The sequence below is a fragment of the Oncorhynchus clarkii genome, chromosome 1 (assembly GCF_045791955.1).
Source record: "Oncorhynchus clarkii lewisi isolate Uvic-CL-2024 chromosome 1, UVic_Ocla_1.0, whole genome shotgun sequence".
Taxonomy (NCBI): Eukaryota; Metazoa; Chordata; class Actinopteri; order Salmoniformes; family Salmonidae; genus Oncorhynchus; species Oncorhynchus clarkii.
The window spans coordinates 19,906,082-19,917,897 of record NC_092147.1 but is presented as its reverse complement, the minus strand read 5'-3'; positions in this window follow the sequence as shown (position 1 = coordinate 19,917,897).

Sequence of the window (11,816 nt, the reverse complement as noted above, 5' to 3'; positions counted from 1 at the left end):
CAGAATGCTGTGGTAGCCATGCTGGTTGTTTGCCTTGAATTCTAAATAAATCACTGACAGTGTCACCAGCAAAGCACCCCCACACCATCTCACCTCCTCCTCCTGCTTCATGGTGGGAACCACACACGCAGAGATCAACCGTTCACCTACTCTGCGTCTCACAAAGACACGAAGTTGGAACCAAAAATCTCAAATTTGGACTCATCAGACCAAAGGAGAGATTTCCACCAGTCTAATGTCCATTGCTTATGTTTCTTGGCCCAAACAAGTCTCTTCTTATTATTGGTGTCCTTTAGTAGGGGTTTCTTTGTAGTAATTCAACTATGAAGGCCTGATTCATGCAGTCTCCTCTGAACAGTTGATGTTGAGATGTATCTGTTGCTTGAACACTGTGAAGCATTTATTTGCGCTGCAATGTCTGAGGCTGTTAACTCTAATGAACATTATAGCATCATCCTCTGCAGCAGAGGTAAGTCTGGGTCTTCCTTTCCTGTGGCGGTCCTCATGAGAGACAATTTCATCGTAGCGCTTGATGGTTTTTGCGACTGCACTTGAAGAAACTTTTAACAATGCACACCTGTTCATTGAAATGCATTCCAGGTGACTACCTCATGAAGCTGGTTGAGAGAATGGCACGAGTGTGCAAAGCTGTCATCAAGGCAAAGGGTGGCTACTTTGAAGAATCTAAAATCTTTTTTGGTTACTATATGATTCCATATGTGTTATTTCATAGTTTTGATGTCTTCACTACTATTCCACAATGTAGAAAATAGAAAATAGAAAACCTGGAATGAGTAGGTGTGTCCAAACTTTTGACTGGTACTGTATATATTGCAGATCTGCTGGAAAATGGCTTGGAAATGACATTTAAAAAATAAATTATAAATTGTAATTTCGATTTGTTAAGAAAAGCTTGAGAGATGTACAGCTCATCTTTTAAGTCAGATAATTCTTTGTACAGCAATTCCAATTACTCCATCACAGAACACAGATGTTTATGCACGCACGCACACACACACACACACACACACACACACACACACACACACACACACACACACACACACACACACACACACACACACACACACATATACACACACACACTTGTCCATGCTGGCCAAAATAATACTACAGGATTCTATGAAGACCAAGAGCCACGTAGTGTAATATAATTACCTCTGTACATTTCAGTAATTATGCAAGTACACACGTGCACACATTCATGAAGTCAGAATCCTGAATCAGTATGATGACAAACTGTAGCAAATGTGCTACACACAGAGTCATGCTAATCCAATTTGGCTTGGTTCAGCTGAATTATCTGCATTTATGTAGCCTAAACCCCTAATCAGGGATACTACGGGATGATCTAAACAAGTGAATATGATGGTTTCATTGAATTTCATCCTATTGCAGGTGTGGCATTGGCCCTTTGGACTTCCTTTTTGTCTCATAAAGTAAGGAGAAAGAATGGAGAACTACTCTAGGCCTAGTGCACGCAATGCAGATGTTTGTTCTTGCTTAGAACCAGTCTAAATCAAATGAGGTGGATGGATGGATGGTCATCCAGGATAACCAAAGGTACTGTATATACCTCCATTAGACTATGAATACATGCCTGAACATGCAGAAATGTTATTACTTAACAATTCCAATGTTATTAGGCCTATTTAGACTGAGGGTGGACCACACAAATGATATACAAAATGCTACAGCTATCATAACTGAGACTGTAGCTGGATTTTCTTTCTTCAATCCCATGTTATGCACAATGATCACTTGGTATTTTGTTATTGTCTAAATGACTTAAGACACCAGTCTGCATGAGCAATGACGACACCAACAAGAAAGAGAGAATCCATGATCTGTTAAAGTGTGGTAATACAGGACAGGCTTGACACTTTCATGTGCTGCTTCACACATGTCACTCTAGCAGTGTTAGTCACATGCCAACTGGTTAATCAATCGTCTTTGAAAAGCCTTATATCTTGCCATCACCACATCTGGCATTCGGATCATTTTAATTTGTTCAATTCAGTACAGTACAAACGGTGAATGCCGGTGTTATAGGGAGGGGCTGTGCACTGTGCGCAGTGTCTCCACAGGGGCTCTTTCTCTGCATTGTGTTTCCAGTCCATCCCTGTCCGAGGCTCCCCCATGAGATATGGCGGTGTCTGAAATGTCATAGTCATGAATCTCACTCCTCTTTTACATCCCTCTGACAAATCAGTCCCAATCTCCTTGGTTACCTTACCAATATCCATGCATCAAACAGAGAGGAGGATGCAGCCTGTGAGTGGAGGGAGAGGTGCAGGAGGTGGGAGGGTCCACTGACAGGGCCACCGCTGCCACATTTGCATGTATTCAAATAAGGCATGAATAACATCCACGCTGCAAACAAAGACGGACCAATAGGATGGCCTCTATTCTACCAGCCCACAAGCCCACAGTATTCACAGCAGCACACTGGGACAGAGACAGGGAAGTGGTGTGGGAACAGAGAGGCCCCTCAGCAGTGCAGGGGGGAGACACTTGTGGCCCCCAGAATATTAGCATTTCATTTGTGCCCACTTCCCAGTAATTTCTGGACACAGATGGTTAATGTGGCTGAGGAATTACCATTTGTATCAAAGATGGTAGTGATGGAAGTGTTTTTAAGGTGCTATTTTTCTTTTATACTTGACTGTGTCTTCAATGTGCTATCAGAAAGATGTTATGGATCCAACCATATGTATCCAGAGATATTTTACATTCTAGTCATTTAGCAGACACTCTTATCTAGAGCGACTTACAGTCAATGCATTCACCTTAAGATAGCTAGGTGAGACAACCACATATCAGTTGTACTGATACAGCAAAGTCAGTGGCAGAAGGAAAAGACCAGTGCAGGTAATATTATGTGTATTGTGTCACACAAAATCTTTTAAACACACATAGACCTACAGTAGATTTAGATTTGATCTATACAGCACCCAGTGGAGGCTGCTGAAGGGACAGCCGCTTCTAATAATGGCTGGAATGGAGTCAACCACATGGAAATCACATCTGATCTGTTTGATACCATTCCATTGATTCCATTCAATACATTATGAGACGTCCTCCCCTCAGCAGCCACCGCTGACAGCAGCACACTGTGCCTACCATCATATCTAGGTCTACAGACCAGATAGTCTACCCGCTTTCTCCACCGATTCTACAACACTAGTCAATCAAACACAATTTCGCACTGAATTCTCCAAAGGAAATAGTTTTCATATACAAACAAACTGGACAGCCCTTTCAGGATTTACAGGTGAAGAAGTAGGCTTGGTGGTGCATACTTGCATAAGTGCGATGTTACCATCGTTCACAATGCTTCGTTTAATTTCACTCACCATTCTGATTGAAATCACACGCTCTTGTGCACAAATTCTGTGGGCACAACATCTAACACAAATCCAGCTAGAGGGGTGCTGCCAATCAGAAGAATGTGTAAATTGTAGACCCCCACCTGTCACACCCTGACCATAGTTTACTTTGTATATTTCTATGTTGTGGTTGGTCAGGGTGTGATCTGAGTGGGCATTCTATGTTACATGTCTAGTTTGTCTAGTTCTATGTTCGGCCTGATATGGTTCTCAATCAGAGGCAGGTGTTCGTCATTGTCTCTGATTGGGAACCATATTTAGGTAGCCTGGGTTTCACTGTGTGTTTGTGGGTGATTGTTCCTGTCTATGTGTTTTCACCAGATAGGCTGTTTAGGTTTTCGTTACGTTCTTTATTTTGTAGTGTTTGTATTGATTCGTGTTTTACGTGTGTTTATTAAAACATGGATCGCAATCGACACGCTGCATTTTGGTCCGACTCTCCTTCACATACAGAAAACCGTTACACCACCAAGTGAACGTACATGCTAAATTCAGATTTGAATGCCATTATTGGCTTTTTGGCAAAAGATCTTGGAGGTTTTGCTCTGTGTGCTCCAGTGGCAGAATGGAGGCGACTTCTTTATAGAGGATTATCTGTAATTTCTATGCATGGCCTGGACCTGTGTATGTGTGTATCATGTGCGATCAAGCACACCACACTGGATGTTTAAGAGGCACGTACAAAGGTCCTTGTTGCCAAAATATTACCCCAGCACTGTCTTACACAAGCTCAGACAATATCTTTAAAACCCTACAACTAACATCTAATCAAATCACAGATTCTAAACCGAATGTCTTTGTCTTTTCTACTGCAATTCATATTTACTGTTTATGTTAAAATGGAGTTGCTAACTATCACGTTTGACACTTTTTTTGGTTGTTTATGTGAACTTGGTTAATTAAGTTAAGTCTGCAAGCACTGTATCACTGTAGCACTGTAGTACTGTATCACTGTAGCACTGTAGTACTGTAGCACTGTAGCACTGTATCACTGTAGCATTGTATCACTGTATCACTGTATCACTGGAGCATTGTATCACTGTAGCACTGTAGCACTGTAGCACTGTATACTGTAGCACTGTATCACTGTAGCACTGTATACTGTAGCACTGAATCACTGTAGCATTGTATCACTGTATCACTGTAACACTAGAGCCATCCTGTGCAAATAGTGTCAGTGTGTTCTACTGCAGCCAGTTTCAAACAAGCAAACCTACATTTTTCTGTTTGTTGTTGATCTGTCTACTGTCTGTTCCCTTTGAGGTTGAATTCAACACACAAAATACATTACTGCAGTGGCATAACTTAACAAAAACATTTTAAATATTGTCAAACTTGAACACTGATACAAATAATCTAAATGTCCTAAGATGGAAAAATGTGACAGGTTCTTTGGATCTGGGTTGAGCAGGCAGAGTGACGTAGAGGCAGACAATAACAAGAACAGTTGACAAACATTTAATGAATTAAGGCATGGTTTCACAATTTCACACATTTCACAAACCAAGCAATGTATAACATACCAAGGAAACAAAAAGCACAGGAGGTGGTGCAGCTCAGGAGGCAGGCATCCATTTTCCTTCACGTACAAGACTCCATTACCATTGTTTCTATTCACCATTTATTTCAATACATCGAGAAATGTTTAACTTAAAAGTAAGACTTCTCCTAAAAGTGACACTGCATTAGTGTGACTCACAGCCAAGAGCAGAGAGTGAGACATGCATATTTAAAGTTTTAATCCTCATGATCTGCAAAATATTTATCTTCGGGCAATCAGATGTAAGACCCGCCGTGTCCAAAGCATGCAACAAGGAGATTATCATTAGGCAGAGCCTATAAGTGAGGCATTCAGGGTCTTCAGAAGGCATGGGGCGGAACTAAGACAGGGATGAAACTAAGCACAGACAAAGAATGTGAAAATTAGCCAAGGACAGACAGATCTAAAGACAATTAGAAGACATGGGCAGAAAGATACTGACAGAACTCAAGAATCAGGCAGTTGCATTATTATGCAACATGATTGACCACCTACAACCAAATGTAAAAATCAAACTACATGTTCTAGGCACATTTTTAGGGAAACAGTCAGGAGGCTAAATAATAATAATAATAGTTAATGAAAATACTATAGCTAAGGTTTCCTTGTAAAGAATCAGTAAACTTGTCACGACTTCCGCCGAAGTCGGCTCCTCTCCTTGTTCGGGCGACGTTCGGCGATCGACGTCGCCGGCTTTCTAGTCATCGCCGCTCCATTTTTCATATATCCATTTGTTTTGTCTTGTTTCATACACACCTGGTTTTCATTCCATAATCACACTGCATGTATTTAGTCCTCTGTTCCCTTCCATGTCTTTGTGTGTAATTGTTTATTATTAATGGTGTATGTTCACACGCTATACTTAAGATTTCATGTTCCGTGTTTTTTGGGCACTTAGATGTCATGTTGTGCCTAGTTTTTGACCGGAATAAAAGTGCGCCTGTTTACTCTACTCTGCTCTCCTGCACATGCGCCTTAACAGAATTACACACCAACGATGGAGTCAGCAGGAGCAGGTACCCCGGTTAGAGAAGTCGAGGAGCGCGTCCAGGAACATTCAGCTATGTTACAACATCTTGGTGCCATGATGGATCGCGTTCTCCAGACTATGGACCGCTGGGAGAGACAGGAAGTCTCTCCAGTGCCTCGACCAGCGCAACCGGGGTTGCCTCTACCCGTCCTATCTGGAGCCAGTCCCAGTGGGATGCGTCTCTCCCTTCCCAGGGAGTATGATGGGACGGCCACACAGTGCCAGGCATTCCTATTACAACTGGACCTTTACCTGGCCATTGTGCACCCAGCTCCCTCGGGAAGGGAGAGAGTGTCTGCCCTCGTCTCATGCCTCTCAGGGAGAGCTCTGGAGTGGGCAAACGCCGTGTGGGGAGAAGATGACGCGGCGTTGGACCACTTCGAGGAGTTCACCCGTCGCTTCCGGGCCGTCTTCGACCATCCGCCCAAAGAGAGAGTGGCGGGAGAACGGCTCTTCCATTTGAGGCAGGGGACGAGGAGCGCCCAGGAATTCACCCTGTAATTCCGGACCTTGGCCGCCTGGAGCAGGCTGGAACGATAGGACCCTCATCGACCACTATCGGTGCAGCCTGCGTGAGGACATTCGACGTGAGCTGGCCTGCAGGGAGGCCAACATCTCCTTCGACCAACTGGTGGATTTGTCCATCCGGTTGGATAACCTGCTGGTCACCCGCGGACGCCTAGAGGGGGCTCTGTCGGTGCCATCTTCCAGCAGGGAAGTTTGGTTTATTTTCAGCGTGTGTAGTTTATAAAGTATATAACTCAATCATCAGTGTGACAGGTCTAGGTCGTGGTTGTTATCGTTTGGGACCGCGCAGGTTATGGATCGCATGGATTAGTAGCAACATTGTTGCGAAGCTTTGACATACAAACCAACAAACCATTGGACGGTCAGGCAGTACACCGGCAAGACTGAAGACCACAGCTAAGATCTCTCTTGTTCTCTTTCTCTTCCCGCTATTGTTCCAGTGCTTTACCCTGCAGCCAGACTTTCTATTTCTCAAATGCACTTCCCATTGAAGTTCATTAGAGCTGGACTATTATTGCCCTGCCAGAAGTATTTGGGTGGACATTTTAGTTAAAAGTGAGGTTGTTTGTAAGTTGTGTATTGTTATTTGAACTGTATTGAGGTGGGGTGTAATAAAGACATGTGGCCGAGAAGATTGTGGACATTTTTAAGGCCTTTGTGTCTATGAACACCCCCCACATTCATACCCTCTGCACTCCTCCACTGGAAGATAATACAGGTTATTGCAAATCCTCTGTTGATGACTGGGTTCTTTCTTGTATGAAGTTGCTATTCAATTGCTCTGCCATTATTATTAGTAGTAGTATTATTATTATTGTATGAGGTATTTTTGGTGGGGTTACCCCTGTGCTGTGATGTGGGTTTTATAGGGTGTGTATTCTCTTTTCTCTCCATTGGCTATCTGGTAAACAGGCTACACTCTAGGCCGACGCCCGAACAAAATCTTTCTTAACCCCTCTCTAATAAATACCGCTACAGAATTGCCGCCTAAACAGGGACTTGGAACAGAAGAAGTTCTTGCCTACGCAAGTCGCACCCTTAATTCAGCCGAGTGGAATTATTCAACAACTGAAAGGAAGTGCCTCGCTGTGGTCTGGGCTTTGGAGAAATGGAGCTACTACTTGGAGGCGAAGATCTTCACCGTTGTCACAGACCACGCTGCTCTGCAGTGGGTTCTGGCATCAGGCAAGACCAACAGCCGTCTTATTCGCTGGTCTATCAGACTGCAGAAGTTTGACTTCATCATTGAGTATCGCAAAGGAAAATTGAATGTTGTACCAGATGCCCTTTCTCGGATTACAGAGACTGCCAATGTTTGTCCTCCCTTGTGCAGCACTTACACTACCGCTAAGTGTCTGGATGATTCCTTTCCTCTGGATGATGAGAGTGTATGGAGAGCACAGCAGAAGGATGCTGCCATCATGGCGATCCACAAGAGTCTGTCTGAAGAAGACTCAAAGAGTCTCTTCAATGATAAGTATAGCATAATTCAGGATAAAGTGTATCGAAAAACTCCAAGAGGAGATGGAATACACAGCACCCATTATCGCGTCTTCATTCCTTCTACATTGAGTGACCAGATAATCCAAGTTTATCATGCTAATCCCATGAATGGCCATCTTGGAGTTTTTAAGACTTACCGAAGACTGCAAGAGGTGGTTTACTGTCCAGGCATGCGGGTTGATACCCGGAAGTTTGTACAGCAGTGTAAAGTCTGCCAGAAATACAAACCAGACATTGGCAGACCTGCCGGGAAAATGCAGCAGACCGTGGTGAACCATCCAAATGAAATGTTGGGAATTGACCTCATGGATTTTTATTGGTGGTATTGGACTACTACACACAGTGGGTGGAGTTGTTTCCCCTCCGCAAAGCCACTGCATCAGCCATTGCTCTAATTCTGCGACGGGAGGTCTTTACCAGATTCGGAATTCCAGACCAAATCCTCTCTGACCGAGGTCCGCAGTTCATATCAGGAATATACAAAGAGCTCTGTACCTACTGGGGTGTAATTGCCAAGCTGACCACAGCTTACCATCCTCAGACCAACCTGACCGAGAGGGTAAACCGAACCCTGAAGGGGATGATTGCTTCATTAGAGGGGGATCAGCACACAAGGTGGGATCAGCATCTTCCTGAATTTCGCTTTGCACTGAACTCTGCCTTGCAGGAGACTTTTGGGGTCACTCCCGCCAAACTACAACTTCTGGAAAATACAGGGTGTACTCAGTACTACAGCTTCTGGAGAATATAGGGTGTACTCAGTTCTACAGCTTCTGGAGAATGCAGGGTGTACTCAGTTCTTCAGCTTCTGGAGAATACACAGTGTACTCAGTTCTACAGCTTCTGGAGAATATAGGGTGTACTCAGTTCTACAGCTTCTGGAGAATACAGGGTGTTCTCATTTCTACAGCTTCTGGAGAATACAGGGTGTTCTCAGTTCTATAGCTTCTGGAGAATACAGGGTGTTCTCATTTCTACAGCTTCTGGAGAATACAGGGTGTTCTCAGTTCTATAGCTTCTGGATGGTTCATCACTGCCAATACAACAGTGCCTTCATAGACTTTAGACCAAGTCTGACCAAGTCCATACAACTACAGTTGTAAGTCGGAAGGTTACATTCACTTAGGTTGGAGTCATTAAAACTCGTTTTTCAACCACTCCACAAATTTCTTGTTAACAAACTATAGTTTTGGCAAGTCGGTTAGGACATCTACTTTGTGCATTACACAAGTCATTTTTACAACAATTGTTTACAGACAGATCTTTTCACTTATAATTCATTGTATCACAATTCCAGTGGGTCAGAAGTTTACATACACTAAGTTGACTGTGCCTTTAAACAGCTTGGAACATTCCAGAAAATTATGTATGGCTTCACAAGCTTCTGTGAAGGCTAATTGACATAATTTGAGTCGATTGGAGGTGTACCTGTGGATGCATTTCAAGGTCTACCTTCAAACTCAGTGCCTCTTTGCTTGACATCATGGGACAATCAAAAGAAATCAGCCAAGACCACAGAAACAAAATGTAGACCTCCACAAGTCTGGTTCATCCTTGGGAGCAATTTCCAAATGCAGAGTCCTATATCGACTTAACCCGAAAGGCCGCTCAGCAATGAAGAAGCCACTGCTCCAAAACCGCCATAAAAAAGCCAGACTACGGTTTGCAACTGCACATGGGGACAAAGATTGTACTTCTTGCAGAAATGTCCTCTGTTCTGATGAAACAAAAATAGAACTGTTTGGCCATAATAGCCATCATTATGTTTGGAGGAAAAAGGGGGAAGCTGCCAAGCCGAGAACACCATTCCAACCGTGAAGCACAGGGTTGACAGCATCATGTTGTGGGGGTGCTTTGCTGCAGGATGGACTGGTGCATTTCACAAAATAGATGGCATCATGAGGGAGGGAAATTATGTGGATATATTGAAGCATCATCTCAAGACATCAGTCAGGAAGTTAAAGCTTGGTCGCAAATGGGGTCTTCCAAATGGACAATGAATCCAAGCATTTCTTTTTTTATTTCACTATTATTTAATCAGGTAGGCTGTTCCAAATGGACAATGACCCCAAGCATACTTCCAAAGTTGTGGCAAAATCGTTTAAGGACAACAAAGTCAAGGTCTTGGAGTGGCTATCACAAAGCCCTGACCTCAATCCTATAGACAATTTGTGGGCAGAACTGAAAAAGCGTGTGCGAGCAAGGTGACCTACGAACCTGACTCAGTTACACCCAACTTCACCCAACTTATTGTGGGAAGCTTGAAGAAGGCTACCTTAATTAAACGTTTTACCCAAGTTAAACAATTTAAAGGCAATGCTACCAAATACTAATTGAGTGTATGTAAACTTCTGACCCCCTGGGAATGTGATGAAAGAAATTAAAGCTGAAATAAATCATTCTCTCTGCTATTATTCTGACATTTCACATTCTTAAATAAAGTGGTGATCCTAACTGACCTAAGACAGGGAATTCTTACCAGGATTAAATGTCAGGAATTGTGAAAAACCTGATTTTAAATGTATTTGGCTGAGGTGTATGTAAACTTCTGACTTCAACTGTATGTGTAGGACCAAAAACAGTGACAAAACCTCTGAAGAAAGAAAGAATTTGAGTCAAAACACTCCCTTCTGACACTCTCCAAACTCATGAAATAAACTTTCAATAAAATACATCATTACTGTGGAATAACTTAACACTTTCAATGTCACACTTGAATAAACAAACACATACAGTGCCTTGCGAAAGTATTCGGCCCCCTTGAACTTTGCGACCTTTTGCCACATTTCAGGCTTCAAACATAAAGATATAAAACTGTATTTTTTTGTGAAGAATCAACAACAAGTGGGACACAATCATGAAGTGGAACGACATTTATTGGATATTTCAAACTTTTTTAACAAATCAAAAACTGAAAAATTGGACGTGCAAAATTATTCAGCCCCTTTACTTTCAGTGCAGCAAACTCTCTCCAGAAGTTCAGTGAGGATCTCTGAATGATCCAATGTTGACCTAAATGACTAATGATGATAAATACAATCCACCTGTGTGTAATCAAGTCTCCGTATAAATGCACCTGCACTGTGATAGTCTCAGAGGTCCATTAAAAGTGCAGAGAGCATCATGAAGAACAAGGAACACACCAGGCAGGTCCGAGATACTGTTGTGAAGAAGTTTAAAGCCGGATTTGGATACAAAAAGATTTCCCAAGCTTTAAACATCCCAAGGAGCACTGTGCAAGCGATAATATTGAAATGGAAGGAGTATCAGACCACTGCAAATCTACCAAGACCTGGCCGTCCCTCTAAACTTTCAGCTCATACAAGAAGAAGACTGATCAGAGATGCAGCCAAGAGGCCCATGATCACTCTGGATGAACTGCAGAGATCTACAGCTGAGGTGGGAGACTCTGTCCATAGGACAACAATCATTCGTATATTGCACAAATCTGGCCTTTATGGAAGAGTGGCAAGAAGAAAGCCATTTCTTAAAGATATCCATAAAAAGTGTTGTTTAAAGTTTACCACAAGCCACCTGGGAGACACACCAAACATGTGGAAGAAGGTGCTCTGGTCAGATGAAACCAAAATTGAACTTTTTGGCAACAATGCAAAACGTTATGTTTGGCGTAAAAGCAACACAGCTGAACACACCATCCCCACTGTCAAACATGGTGGTGGCAGCATCATGGTTTGGGCCTGCTTTTCTTCAGCAGGGACAGGGAAGATGGTTAAAATTGATGGGAAGATGGATGGAGCCAAATACAGGACCATTCTGGAAGAAAACCTGATGGAGTCTGCAAAAG